This window comes from Neofelis nebulosa, chromosome 5 (assembly GCF_028018385.1).
Source record: "Neofelis nebulosa isolate mNeoNeb1 chromosome 5, mNeoNeb1.pri, whole genome shotgun sequence".
In the NCBI taxonomy this organism is placed as follows: domain Eukaryota; kingdom Metazoa; phylum Chordata; class Mammalia; order Carnivora; family Felidae; genus Neofelis; species Neofelis nebulosa.
In genome coordinates this window covers 29,375,026-29,389,224 of record NC_080786.1, presented here as the reverse complement: position 1 = coordinate 29,389,224, position 14,199 = coordinate 29,375,026, and the positions used below count along the sequence as shown (strand labels likewise).

The 14,199-nt window shown below is 39.7% G+C and overlaps 1 protein-coding gene and 1 long non-coding RNA gene across 3 annotated transcripts in view; one reads left to right on the top strand and one right to left on the bottom strand.

Annotated features, from left to right (window-relative positions):
- LOC131511851 (uncharacterized) overlaps window positions 1–4,980 on the top strand; it is a 97,162-nt gene extending 92,182 nt beyond the window's left edge. The window contains exon 4 of the long non-coding RNA XR_009261776.1: window positions 4,626–4,980. This is a non-coding gene — a long non-coding RNA (uncharacterized LOC131511851). The remainder of the gene's footprint in view (window positions 1–4,625) is intronic.
- The window catches only part of TMEM108 (transmembrane protein 108), a 403,151-nt gene that overhangs the window by 180,321 nt on the left and 208,631 nt on the right, over window positions 1–14,199 (bottom strand). The gene's annotated exons all lie outside the window — the stretch shown is intronic.

Sequence of the window (14,199 nt, the reverse complement as noted above, 5' to 3'; positions counted from 1 at the left end):
AATGTAAAATATGTATACAAATACTAGAAGAAAGAGCAAATTCTACTGGGAGTAGAGAAGCTTTGCTAAATCTAAATCAAAGTTTGAAGCAACAAGAAAAACGTAAACTTTATTACATAAAAATTACAAAGCAAAAACTATAATTAAGTAAAAAAACCCATAAAAACCTGGAAAAAAATGTTTATCTTACAAAAAGCAAAGAGTTAAAATCCCTAAAATTGATTCCTAATCCCCAAATCAATCCTCAAGGTGCCTTAGCAATCATTTGCATACATGCTTGCATTGTCCAAAACACATGTTCCCAGCTGAGGTCAAACAAGGCAATGATCTGTCGTCATCTTTATTTTTGTCTTCTTGTTTTAGCTCTCATACTGTGAACAATTATCCTTTCCATAGGCCATTGAGTACTATGTTTTTAACATTTGGGGGCTTTTTATTTTTTTTTATTTTTATTTTTATTATTATTATTTTTTTATAACATTTATTTATTTTTGAGACAGAGAGAGACAGAGCATGAATGGGGGAGGGTCAGAGAGAGGGAGACACAGAATCTGAAACAGGCTCCAGGCTCTGAGCTGTCAGCACAGAGCCCGACGCCGGGCTCGAACTCACGGACCACGAGATCATGACCTGAGCCGAAGTCGGCCGCTTAACCGACTGAGCCACCCAGGCGCCCCAGCTTTTTATTGTTCTATTTGAAATGGCCTGCAAGCACAGTGCTGAAGTGCTGTCTAGGGCTCCTAAGTGCAACAAGGCATGAGTTATGGTGCTATTGGCTGTGAGTTCAAAGCTAATGAATTAATAATATATATTACATAAGGTGTCTTTAAACAACAACACATGAAAACAAGGTTACATATGGATCAACTGACAAAACTGTGACCTCAGGCTCACAGGAACCTAACCCTTTATTTCCCCTAAGAGCAATGGCTTGTATTTACTATTCAGTATTTATGAAAACTTTATAGAACATAACTGCCATGAATTATGAGAACCAACTATATTTAAGATGAGCTTTAAAATATTTTGCGAGGCAAAGAAATAAAGATGACCAATAATTCAGGTGAATAATAAAAGATGGCACAAAACAAAACAATGGCTCCCCATCTCTTTAGGACTCAGGAAGAACTGACTAAACTAACAGCCAACACCTATAATAGTGCCCTTTGGGAAAATGATGAAGGGGGTGGGGGGAGAAGAACAGGAGAGTTCAAATAACAACTAACATCACAGGCCTGCACAAAAGTTTCGAAAGGGGCATACATCTCCATTTTATAGGCGAGGACACAGACACCAAAAACTCAGTCTGTGTTCAACATCACATCTACCAGATGTGAGACCTTGAGCTAGTTTCTAGACTTCTCTGATTGGTGGATTTCTTGTTTGTAAATGGGGTAAGAATGTTACTTGATATGCTTGCTGCAAAGACCAGTCAATGCATGCAAAGCACCTGCCCTAGTACCTGGCACACAACAAGTGCTCAGAGTAAATACCTAATAGCAGAAAACAAGAAAATGACACATTAGGCCAGAGCTCACCAACCATCTCTGAATTGTGCTTTCCCTAAGCTAGAAATGAAACAAAGACTTTGGGATATTACTCAGATAGTCCCTTTTGTTAAATCCAGTGTCTTATTTAAATTAAACTTAGAATTTATTTTTATGGGTACAAGTTGAACTTTAAGGTTGTTATTTATACCTTTGTTTTCCTTAAAAAGTTATCTGAGGAGGCTTACTACTAGATGCAACTTGTATAAGAGATTAACACATCAAAGCACATTAATAATATCAGAAAGGGAGATCCAAAATTATGTGGACAAAGTGGAAATCAATTTTACCATGAAATGCAATGAAACAATAATACTTTTGTCTTGGAGCTTCCTAGAAGTAAATGCAAAAAAGATAGCATAATTTTTTTTCTGGCTGCATAGAGGTACAGTTTGCATTTTGTTCAGGAATACAACCCTTTTCTATCACTAACTTCTAAGAAAAGATCATTAGACAATTTTTGATAAGCATTAGCATCCTCAGTATGAGGATGGAATTCCTCATATTCATTCCATATTCATGGAATATGAACAGATTATTTATTCTTGGCATGGCTGCTCCTTGTCAACCCATAATAAAAGCTCAAGTCATGTGTTAAGTAGTAACTCAGGGAAAGCATTTCAATGAGCAGCAGGTGGACCATGCTGTAGGAAAAAGAACCAGGCAGGCCTACCACTGAGTAGCTTTGCTATGTGATCTTAAGCAAGTTACTTAACTTCCCTGATCTTCAGCTTTCTCATTTGTAAATGAGGCTGACACCTAAGTCAGAATGGTTAAAATTAATAACTCAGGCAACAACAGATGTTGGTGAGGATGCAGAGAAAGGGGAACACTTTTGAACTGCTGCTGGGAATGAAAATGATGCAGCCATTCTGGAAAACAGTATGGAGGTTCCTCAAAAAATTAAAAATAGAACTACCCTATGACCCAGCAATTGCACTACTAGTTATTTATCCAAAGAATACAAAAATGCTATTTCGAAGGGGCACATGCACCCCAATGTTTATAGCAGTGCTATTGACAATAGCCAAAGTATGGAAAGAGCCCAAATGACCATCGACTGATGAATGGATAAAGAAGATGTAGTATATATACAATGGAATAATACTCAGCCATCAAGAAGAATGAAATCTTGCCATCTGCAACAATGTGGACAGAACTAGAGAGTATTATGCTAAGCAAAATAAGTCAATCAGAGAAAGACACATATCATGATTTCACTCATATGAGGAATTTAAGAACCACAACAGATGAACACAGGGGAAGAGAAGGAAAATTAAGATAAAAACAGAGAGGGAGGCAAACCATAAGAGACTCTTAAATAGACAGACCAAACTGAGGGTTGCTGGAAGGGAAGTGGGTGTAGGGATGGGCTAAATGGGTGATGGGCATTAAGGAGGGCACTTGTTGGGATAAGCACTGGGTGTTATACATAAGTGATGAATCACTGGGTTCTACTCCTGAAACCAATACCACCCTGTATGTTAACTAACTTGAACTTAAATAAACAAATAATAAAAAAAAGATTACTGAGAGAATTAAATTAAGTGAAGCACCTCCTGTGTATCTAGTATGTTGCTTCTGTCTCTCCCTTTCCCCCAAGCGAATGGCATACAGACTGCTGTTCTTGGTCTTGTGAGGACAGAGAAAAAAAATCAGGAAAGTGAAAGGAACTGATATTCAGCAAGTTACCCCAGGGCCTGAGTATGATGAGCAGTGGGTTACTTCAGGAAAGCAAATATGAAGGTTTCTCAGGCTCATTTACATCATAAGTCACAAATAGATGCATGTATCCACAGGGCTAAGTTTGGGTTAGAAAAGGTTTTTAGTCAAATTCTTTTCATACAGATGATCTGCATATTTAACACAAGAATATCCTTCACTTCCATAAAGAAATAGATGTTCTTATAATTTTTCCTGAAACTTGTGGCTTTTCCAATCGTTCTTCCAAATTTTGTCAGTTTTGAGCAAGAAATATTTCACTTTCCTCTGAAACTATGATCGACATTGTGAGCTTGACTATATAGCCTGTCACTTTGTCTCAGTCCTGGGAGTCTATAGGGAATAGTGGTGACTATGGTGAACTTGAAAGCACAAGGGAATGGTATTTTTAGGCCCTAGCCAATTGTCAGTAGGAAAAGGAGTCTTTTTTTCCCTTAAACTGAAAAATCTTCTCAAAAAAATTTTTCCCTAAATTTTCAAGAGAAGCCATACATCACATCTCTCCCTATTTTAAAACACTAGCAATTAATTCATATGGGGCAAGACTACAAGCCAAAAGAAATAGGACTGTGTGATTTCCGATTTATAAAGGCTTTCGTGGTGCAGAACCTGCATGAGCACTTTTCTAGTAAACTAGGAGGAGAATAAATGTCTGTCTGTGGAGAGAACCGTACTGACTTAGGAAGCAGTGCACGAAGATCTACCCTCCACCCTTGGAGCCAGGATCTCACTTAGTAAACTCTGAAGGATAAAAAACACTTCAGTAGTGCCCCTTCCCTCTCTTCCCCTCCGTATTTTCTTCTCTGAAAAATAAAAGACAATATTGGAGTCTGTCAGATCCATGAGATGCTGAATTCCAAACAGAAGGGCAAAAACAGATCCCTTCTACTAAGGAAAAGCCTACAAAAAGGAATCAATTAATGTAGACTTTGCTTGGAGGACTGAGAAGTAATTGCCTGAGTGTTCAAGACCAGCTGGAGTTTATTTGCATTTGCTGGGGGAGAGTGTTCTGCAGTCCACAGCCACTGAAGTCAGCAAGGGGGTAAAAATAGGACCAGGAGCTTGAGGCTTATTAGAATGACACAGACTTCTTTTTTATGGCATTAAAGTGTATTAAGGACATTTATCTCATTTGAGGAGACAGAAAGGTGCTTGTGCAAGGTGAAGCACACATACCACACTCCCTCTTTTATGGTTTTGGGATTAAAAACTATACACTGAGGTCAGGGAATTAAACGATATTGTAGCAATGCCAAATGCTAAAGGAGGATGTTTTATCATTTTGACTGGACTGCTTATGAAAAAGATTATTTCTTGTCCACAGCAAACACATTCATTTTTTTCTTTCTTTTGCAGTGCCTGAAAAATATCTTTAGAAATTGAATTTTGGAACCTAAGAATATGTGTATTTCCTTTGGGAAGCAGCCATTTGTCCTAAAAGACGTGCCAAGTTTTTACAATGGAAAGGGAGGGAAGGCCATATGAAACAGGCAAACTCTTATCACCATGTTTTACATGTGGAGAGAAGATTTAAATAATGCTGCATGCTATGAACCAGCAATACATTTCAGTATGAGAAATTATTCCTAATATCATAGTCCTTGCTAAATTTTAATTTTGATCTCAAGAACAGTCTTTTTTCCCTGCCATTCTTTTTCCTGAGCTTCTCCCATCCAACTTCAATCCACATAAAGACTTCTGTAATTCTTGAGCCAGTGTGAAGACGGTTTTAATTTATGGCTTTGGTACAATCTTTCAAAATATGTAATTTATGTCTGGTGATTCCATAGGAGATTCAGAGTCTGTTGAATGTATGGCTGGAATAAAAATTATAATGAAATGAAAAATTATGCGGGTACGAGTGAGGTGGGCCAATATAAAACAGATACAGCCTGAAGTTTGAGGCTCTATAGATTCCACCTCAATCTGCGGGCAAGGCCATCAGAGGAATGCAGTGCTGTCTGCTCCCAATACAAAGATGTCCTGCAACTCAGTGTTGGTAGTGTGCAAGTCACTCCCTATGTGGTACAGGACCAGGAAGTCACTACTATGCTGCCCACAATACCCGGGGAAGAGAGGAACACTTATAGCCATTATCTGAAGAGTAGGAATTAAGTTGATGGGCAAGATCCGTGTGGGCAAGTTCAGTCCCACAGTGAAGTCACAATATTCCAAGCATTTCTGATAATTCTCAACTTTATTCCTTGCTCCAGGAAGCATGAGTAAAATAATACATTTCATCTCACCTGTGAGGGCCTTAACCAGCCCACTTAACTATGTAGAAATATCTACAAGTATCAAAATTAGTATTCCCAAGACTAGCTGATGGTCAGAATCTATTTTTAAGATAGATTCCTAAGTCTTTCCCTCAGGAATTCTAATTCCCAGGTTCTTAGATGGAGCAATCGAAAAGGCTCCCAAGATGGCTCTTATGATCAACCAAGGTTGGAAACCAAGAACCTAATCTAGTACTTCTTCATCCTGACTACACATTAGAACCCTGGAGGAATGTACTGGGTAGATTAAATCAGATTCCCTTGGGATTCTAATGTGCAGTCAATCAAGAACCAGGGACCCTTACCCCAGCCTAAAAGAGCACTAGAGCCACAGTGAGGCCAGCGCTGCTTATTCTCATTCCTGAGACTGGCATTTTATGGGAGATGAAGGAAGTAGGATGATTGATGAAACCACATTTGCAAGTTATGTTTAAAACAGAAATGACTGATTCAGTGTTTCTTAAATATTTAGATCCACAGCCTCCCATGCGATTCAAGTTTCATGCAACGTGAATTCTTTGTGATATTTTACCCAATCTATCTTTGATATACCTCTCACTTGTCCTTGCTACTTGGCTTCCAGGGATGTCAGGAAGATTAAGGAGATAATGACTAAAAGGGAGAGAGAATGTGGTTCAGTGAAGTCAAGAGGGTGTGGAAGCCACGTACAGACTAAGAGACTGGCATAAAGCTGAAACAACCCTAATCCCAAATCACTTCTTCCCAAGGTAGACTGATGTTCCTTTTCCCCAAGACTGCATTCACAGAGAAAACAGAGGGGGCAGCCATGGCCACAAATTCTGTGTGGGATCAGGGAGGATAAACCACACTGAAAGGATCTCCTTTCTGTGGGGACCAAAGCCAACTACACAGAGAATCAGGGCAGGAAGATACAATATAAACAACAATTAACCTGGAGATCCACTTCTTTGGAAAATACTGAGTGCTGCTAAGTACTAAGTACTGTGTTAGTAGTAGGGACTGGGACTGGGAATAAAAGCAAATGAGACATGATCCCTGCCCTCAAGGAACTTGCAGTTTAGCAGGGGGAACAAATATCATGTCAAAAAAAATCACTCTATAGCCAACTTTGCCCTTATCAGTTGTATAAGACAAATTATTACACTGTATTCTAGAAAATTATAACAACTTAGACCATGAGACTCAAGAAGGGTAGCACATTTTCTGTCAGTAAAACAGGTATCACACCTATGCTACAAGGTTGTTCTGGGAATGAAATAACACCTCCACAGAGTTTAGAGCACAGAAGTACAAGAAACATGTCCTATCCCTTCAGAGGAAGGAAAAATAACATCTTCTGGAGAGTAGCAGGACAAGGTTTTTGAAGGAGATGGAATATGAGCTAAACTTGCAAGATTAAGAAGGATTCTGACTAGTAAAGGTAAAAAAAGTACAAAGATGCTGAATGAGGACAATGAGGCAGGAGTTTGAGGATGAATACATTAAACCACAGAAGATCTACCACTTGCTGCTTTAAAATTCCTAAACAATACAATTTGACTATGTGACTCTCCAGCTTCTCAAATGAGATTAGGCCAATGTTCTCATTTTCTGGGGGAGGGAAGGATATTCCGAAGAAAGGACAAAACTGACAGGGAAACAGCAGGCAGAAGTTGGGAGGCAGAGAGATGGAGGCTGGGTCCCCAAGGCTCAATCTTCCTGGATCAAAATAAATGCCTACTAACCATGAGACAGCTGGAATGTTACTGTCTTATAAGTCCAGGCAGCTATCGGACCCAGAATGTTTACATCCCCATTAATGTTTACACGGCACTAGCCAAGTGGCACTGCGTGGTGCCAAAACCAGTGGATACATGGATAGATATGATCATGCAGCTGGACCCTTAGATCCCTAGGGCTAGCTATGTAGGCTCATTCTCATCATTTCATTAACTTCACAGCAGTAACCACATTGTTTATACCACTGACTCTAAAAATGTGGTTCTCAGACCACCAGCAGTACCAGGAAGTTGCTAGGAATGTAAATTCTCAGGTTCCACCCTAGAGCACTGAATTAGAAACTCTCAAGGTAGGGCCCAGCAATCTATGCTTCAACAAGCCCTCAAGGATGCATGCTGAAGTCTGAGAACCTTTCCTCTGCAAAAGTTAATTTCTGGCTATGGCAGGGTTTTACTCTTTAACTATTACCTTGGATAAATCATTTATATCTTCAAAGGACCAATAAATGAGGAAAGAGGGAATTAGAGCAGAAAGGTCCATTTCCATAGTCTCTTTCAACTGTAACATACTACAATTGATCAGTTCACAAGTGTGCAAATGTTTATAGTTCATTAGTTTGAATTGTTGGTGCTGGCATTTGTGGCTCTTGTTGAGAATATTAGCATAGTATGTTTGAATCCTAATGACTGCTTTGAAAATGTCACCCATCTCCATTATTCAACTTTTTAGGCTAGTAATATTAATGCTGTATGAGTAGTAACACCTACATGGGGGGTGGCATGTATTAAAACATGGATTTGTGGTAGAAAAACAACATGACTACAGTGTATTTCCTAGTCTCTGTTGTGGTTATACACTTCAATAAAAATGAGATCTTTCAATGAATTAAAATTATAAACACAAGCTGCCAGAATGAATTTAAATGATTAAATCCTAGAACAACTACTTTTCAAATAAACCTCTACCCAGAATCTAAAAGACTTAACAATGACAGTCAATACTGAAAGGTGAGTCAAACATGTAAGCCATTTGTGCCTTGCAAATCAGCCCAAACCAGGAGTATAAAATTCAGAGCTCCAAAAATTGAAGAAAATTGAGCTATACCTCAAAGAAATCAGACTGGGGATGAATCAGGATGTTTAAGAACAATTAGCCATCTGTTTTCCTGTGGCGTCCTTCCTCAAGCTATTGATACACACTGACATTTAGATGTAGGATTTGTGAATTAAAATGTAAGTTCTGGGATGGTAGAAATTTTGCCTGTCTTGTCTACTGCTATGCCCTCAGTGCTTAGAATAAGGTCAAGCACATAGCAGGTGTTCAGTAAATGCATAAATGATCCACAAAATTGATACAGGTGGCACTCTCAAACAGAATTTTCTGTAATGATAAAAAAGTTGTATAAGTTATATTGTTCAATACAGTAGACACTGACTATAGGTGGTACTGAGCACTTAGAATGTTGCTAGTGTAACTTGGGGAAAATGTTTACATTTAAATTTAAATAGCTATTTAATTGAAAATTATGTAGACACAGTTATAGAGGCTGAGGAAAATGTATGTGGGGGGTGCACAGAAAAACAAGAGTGAGTATATAATGCAGCAAACTGTGATATTATTTCTGACAGGGAAAGTGGTTCAGATAAAGGCAGATTGGGTGGACAATGCTTCCTGGGCTCCAGATTCTTTCCACTTTCCCTAAAGTCTGTGGCAGCAGCTGTTGAGACAGGGAGGACTGAATTTCAGATTTAAGGAGGAGAGACAACACTCCTCAACCACCAGGGACAAGGTGGTATTGAACCCATGGACACCAACAGCTGGTGGAAAGTGACTGCTGTACGGCCAAAGACACCAAGTGTCTATGGAAACAAAAGCAGTGAAGAAGTTGGGATTTCTCTCCTGGCTCAGCTTGCTAGCTGGTTCATGTGTTCATTCAAATATTCTCCAATGCTCCCTAAGTGCCAGACCCTGTTTTCTTTTCCCTTCTTAGGGGATGTTATCCCAAGCACTGATCCTTGCAATTGAGTCGGACTTTGAGGTTCTTGGGCTTGCCACAAAATAGAGGAAATCTTGGGAAGAAAGGGCTGCCTTGCAAAATGAGATAATTAAGTGAGAACCATTTAATCTTAATTGGAAAAAAAAAAGACATGCCCTTTTTTTTTCTACCCAAACTAGTGAAAATTGATTGTTGTGTATGTGGCATAAAGCCTAAAATTACAGCATAGTACTAGGTGCTGCCTTGACTTTTGGTAAAATCAAGAGGGCCTTGAATGGCCTAACTCCCTCTGGATAAGATTACCTAGCAAAGCAACTCTCCTTATCAAAGGTATCAGGCATAGTTCCTGCTTATCCCTGAGTAGAAGGTTTTAGTTCCTAACAAGCAAGTGGAATTATTCAAACAAGCCCATCACATCCTCCCCGGGAATCAGGGGGGACCCCACCCTCTTGACACCACAAACCTGCTTCCCAAAACTCCTAGCTATTCGTGCTGTTCCTGAGTGCAACTCCCCAGTAGCCCTGTGTGACATGCAGTGTTTTTACCAACCCCCCCCCCCCACCCAAGCTTTGAGTACATGTGACTAATCAACTGCTGTTGATCACATGCATCCTGTGTTGCGTGTTTGGCTCATCCCCTAGGGTGAGTTCCCTCCCTCACCAATGGAGCGAATAGAAAGTCATTAAAACAAGTTCTACATAGAAGCACCTGGGTGATCAGTTGGTTGAGTGTCAGACTCTTGATTTTGGCTCAGGTCATGATTCCAGGTTTGTGGGATCGAGCCTCATGTCAGGATCCATGCTGAGCATGAAGCCTGCTTAAGATTCTCTCTCTCCCTTCCTCCACCCCTCTCTCCCACTCTGTCAAAAAATTTAAAAAAAATTTAAAACCCCCTCAATTTCTACATATTTTTGCAAACTCTTCATAGGTAATTCATCAGTTGTTGCTGGGCCAGATATAATTTATTGATACTTAGGACAATCTCAACCCTTTCAGGGGCATGAAACTTGGAAAAAAACTATATTTCTTAGAGATCCTTGTCATCAGATTAGATTCCCATTAGATTATCACTGATTAGAAGCCAGAGCGTGACATTTGAAGGGTGAAAGAAAAGCCATAATTCTCCAGTAGCAGCTGTGGGTTAATAGCGCTAGACAAAAGGCAGAAAGTTTGGTCAGAGACTTCTGAGGGTCCACCAGAGAACCATCTATTTACTTAGGCGCTACAGGCAGCTAAGGCTTTTATTGGCTATTCCCTCATGTCTCCTGCATATCCAATTTCCTAAAATCTGCTATAGCAAATGACTGCACCTTGGTTTATATCCTCTTGGCTTCACCTCTGGTTTCAGCCATGGTTGCACAGTTCCATACAAGCTTCAATTCCATGGTGGCAGCATTCTTATTCAAGTGCCAGATACACATTTCTATTTCTGTTCTAGGGTTCCTCTGACATTGCAGATGTCATGGGAGTCGGCTGGGACCACAAAAATGTGGTACAGCTCAGAAATCTGTACAGGGAGTTAATATCCATGGGGCAATTCTTGGAAGGCAATGGATAATTCTTCCTACCTTTCATCCCATGGGAGGACAATTCTGGAATGGATTCTATAGGTTTCTAAGTAGGTTCTGCTAGAATCAAGCTCCCATAAGGCAATCTCTACAACACACCCCTGTTGGCCATTCCTCTTTGCCTTATTTCTCACTGCTAATCCTGGGATCAGCTCCCAAGTAAACTATCTACTCCTAAGTCCTTGCCTCAAGCTTTACTTTGTGAGGAATCCAAACTAAGAGAGTGGCTTTCCTGACCTTTGCTCCCCCAGCCCTCCAAAGGTTGTATAAGCTTTTGTTTCCCTGTATTAAAATATTTCCTATTCCTCACAGAGTGGCTTCTGTTTTCCTGAACCAACTATAATTAATAGAGTTACACAATATTCCATCACATAATAGATCATTTTACCTATTACTCTGCAAACAGACATTAAGAGGGGCATCATTATTTTACTTTTGTTATCTTCAGTACTTTGATTACTATGGAAAATATTACTAGTTGTTTTATCAATAGACATTCTTTCAGTATACCTTACTAACAAAACCTTATTTGGGTTAACCTGACCCAATATAGCTAACTGTAGGCGTGCTGACCATACTGACTCTATCTTTGGTCCTCCATTTTGTTCATGTTAGCTCAGTGATGTCTTTTGGGCTACATGTTCCAAGCCCCAGAGAGATTAATATACATACCTTAGAAATGCCTGCCACGTCTGGGACAGGGGGAGGTTTGTTTTGGCCTCCCATGAATCTATTAGAGATAATATAGTCTTTCCCCTTCCCAATATACAGGTTGTGCCACAAGATCTAATTAAAAGGTAGCTGTCAATTAGATGCATGTAAGCCCCATGAGGTGTGTGTAACATCTCATTACAATGCCCTTTGGCATGTCCCCTCACTCTATAAAATCTGTGGACTAAGGTAAGATTTTGTGGAGAATAACTATGCACCTGCTGTGGATTGTCCTTTGCTCAATCCCCCTGTCAGTAAGTTACCCTGAATAAAACTCGGTAAACTGTATGGAGTGGTCTGCTTCGGTTTCCAGTCTCAAAGTGCCTTCTCATTTTGGGAGATACTTTACTGTCTCTCCTGCACCTTCTAACATTGAGCCAAACCTTAATTTTATAGTCTCCATTGAAGTTAGGAGAGACATAGTTCTAACTAATGAGAAACAGAAGTTCACCCTAGAAAAGTTTAAGCTGGCTTCCTTATTTTTTTCTTTTCCCATCTGGAACAATGACATGAAATAAACTTGCCATCCTACATCCACAAGGGACAGTGAGGACAAAAACCACTGCTTGGGAGGCTGATGGTATGATGGAGCTGCCTCAGGAGCCCTGAATATTGGTCTCCTCACTTCTTGTTATGTGAGAAAGATAAAGGTCCATTTTGGTAAGCTGCTGTAATGATTTCTTTTACCCTGCTGAGTGCAATCCCCTTACACTGTCTTCATATTTTTCACTTTGAATCATTTCCTTTGACTTGACTCCTGGAAGGAAACTGCCAGGTCAAGAGAGGTATATACATAAATTTATGATACTAAATGATCTTACAAATGATGCTAAGTGATCTTACAAAAGGACTAGATCAATCTACATGGCTAACATCATACTATGACACTATATATTCTGGAAAGGGACACTGTACTTGTTTTGTAATTATCTTGCTAAATAAATTCCATTTCATCACCGGTCTAACATACTATTAGTAAGTTCTAAGCTCATAGGCTACATGGAAAGAAAATGCTCCGTGGAATCCTTACTCATAACAACTGTGAGCAGATTGTCCACTCAATAAAGCAGCACATACTATGATAGCTCTACAATGATTTTTATCACAAGATGACTATTAAAGACAGCCAGCGTGACCTCCTTCAAAGAAAATTTCCCCCACTGTTCTAAACAGAGTACAGTCAAGGGAGACATAGAGATGAAAACACACACAACAATGAGAAGATGACCAGGAGACCAGTGTGGCCAATGGCTTACTAACAGCTAAAGGATCTGCTTCTACCTGCAAAAGATGGAGGGAAAGGTGGAAAAGTCCCTGCATCACTCCAAATTAAAAGATACTGTTAGGGGTGCCTGGCTGATTCAGTCAGAGAAGCATGTGACTCTTTATCTCAGGGTCATAAGTTCAAACGCCATGTTGGTTATAAAGATTACTTAAATAAAACTTAAAAAAAAATTTAATGAAACAACTATTTAATAACAAGAGACAAAGATGAGCATTTTTATCTGACAGCTCCAGAGCTATTATATAGCCTAAAAGAGATATGAAAGAAACCATGGTAAAGAGATCACAGCAGGGGTGCCTGGGTGGCTCAGTCGGTTAAGCAACCGACTTCAGCTCAGGTCACGATCTCATGGTCCGTGAGTTCGAGCCCCGCGTCGGGCTCTGTGCTGACAGCTCAGAACCTGGAGCCTGCTTCAGATTCTGTGTCTCCTTCTCTCTGACCCTCCCCCGTTCATGCTCTGTCTCTCTCCGTCTCAAAAATAAATAAACATTAAAAAAAAAGAATTTAAAGAGATCACAGCCAAACAGGCGTGCTTATCATGGCTCACCATGCACTATGCCTGTGTAAGCAAAACTCAACCTCATCTTACATCTGAGCTCATTTTCCCCCTTTATTGGCAACTCTATGAGGAAATATCCTTGGCTAAGTGAATCATCACAACACTGCTTGATGGCAGAGACTCCTGGAATGTCACTCATTCATTCATTCATTCATTCTATTCACTCACTCACTCACTCACTCACTCACTCTTCCTGCATGCCTACTGCCAGCAAGTGGTAACCCCCTGGACTCAAGGAGCTTACCAATCTGGGAGGAAAATGACAAATACAGCAATAATGATAACACAAAGGCACTGTAGGTTAAGAACCACAAGAGAAATATGCGACGCTCTAAGAGCTGAGAATAGAATTTCCTTTAGATGGGATGAATGGAATATCCCACAGGACCTGATGGCAGCCCAGCAGAACCTCAAAGGGTGGGTAGGAGGTCAAGAGGACTATTTAGATGAAAAAGCAATAAATGTGATGCATAGGGCCTAAGTTAGGAAATCTTGGATTTTGTCCCAGTTTGTCTCTTAGATCTTATATGTTACTTAAATTTTGTGAGCCTTGGTTTGCTTACCTATAAAATAGGAAACAGTATCACCCTTCAGAGTTGGTTATTGCATATATTAAATTAGGTAATACATGTGGAAGTATGTTATAAATTATAAAGAGACAGAAATGTAATTAGTGCTCTACTCTTACAATTGTTTTCATTATTCTTTCATATATCACAAACAGGACAAAAAAGTTCAAATATGGGAAAGTTCAGGGCATAACTGGGACAAGTTTTTCTTTCCAGGCATAAGACATTATGATTTATGTAGTAGACTGTTAAACAGTTGTGCATT